The sequence below is a fragment of the Etheostoma cragini genome, chromosome 3 (assembly GCF_013103735.1).
Source record: "Etheostoma cragini isolate CJK2018 chromosome 3, CSU_Ecrag_1.0, whole genome shotgun sequence".
In the NCBI taxonomy this organism is placed as follows: Eukaryota; Metazoa; Chordata; class Actinopteri; order Perciformes; family Percidae; genus Etheostoma; species Etheostoma cragini.
Genome location: NC_048409.1, coordinates 29426938 through 29428053, shown reverse-complemented (window position 1 = coordinate 29428053; position 1116 = coordinate 29426938).

Here is a 1116-nt window from a genome sequence, read left to right as displayed (position 1 = left end):
TTCCTGGTGAAAGTCTTGTGTTTTCTCCTTAACTTCTCCAGGACATGAACACCTGTTTCCAGGTGAAAGTCTTGTGTTCTTTCCTAAACTCTCTCCGACCAATCAGCAGTCTGCAGGTTTTTTTGCGTCACCTTCTGGTATCTCCTCAGCTCTCTTGGACCATGGACTGAGGTAGTACTACATAAAGTACCCGTTAGCAGGTACCAGGGACTTTTTAATGTAATGGAAAACCAAAGAAACGCGAGTAGAGGCGAGTCGAGTGGATTCTATGAGGTGGAAAAATGCCATTAGAGTCGGATTTGGTCAAATTTCTGGTTTTGTGCGGATTAAACGCTGTTGTCATGGGAAACACATCTCCGCTGGTCTTTCCTCAGATCGGGTCTTCGTGGTTCGATGAGACCGGATCCCTCAGGTCAGGGTAACGTGAACAACCTCACTAAACCTCGTGTTGTCCTCCCGTCCACGGCACGAGATTTTAGTTTTCTCGGTCCAAATAAAAAATGCTTTTTTCCCCCAAAAGTTTCTTAAATTGTGTAGCATTTAAAAAAAAAAAGTGATGAAAATGAAGGAAAAAGCTTTAAAAAACGGAGGAAAACAGAAGAAAAGTGACACAAATAAACACTTCTGAGAAAGTCAGAATCAGCTTTATTTGCCAGGGAATTTTGCTTTGGATCATCGTTGCTCACAATGCACTTACACACAAAAAACAACACAAAAATATATACACACTAATATACACACACTAATATACACACACTAATATATACACACTAATATATACACACTAATATATACACACTAATACATAAACACTCTGAACAGAAACAATATGAGGAGTGCAAAGTGTGCAGGAGTAAAGTATGATGGTTATTTTGTTAATTAAGGAGAATGTCTCATTTGCTGTGATTTGATTGGACGGTTAGTCAGCGTCATGGTTACCTATTTATATCACCTGTTGCAGCGCGGCGGCTGAACAGGAATTAAAAGCAGCTTGGCGTCATTCCTCTCTCGGCCAATCAGGGCGAGACAGAGGACTTAAGAGAGGCCTGTGTGTGTGCGTGTGTGTGTGCGCGTGTGTGTGTGTGTGTGTGTGTGTGTGTGTGTGTGTGTGTGTGT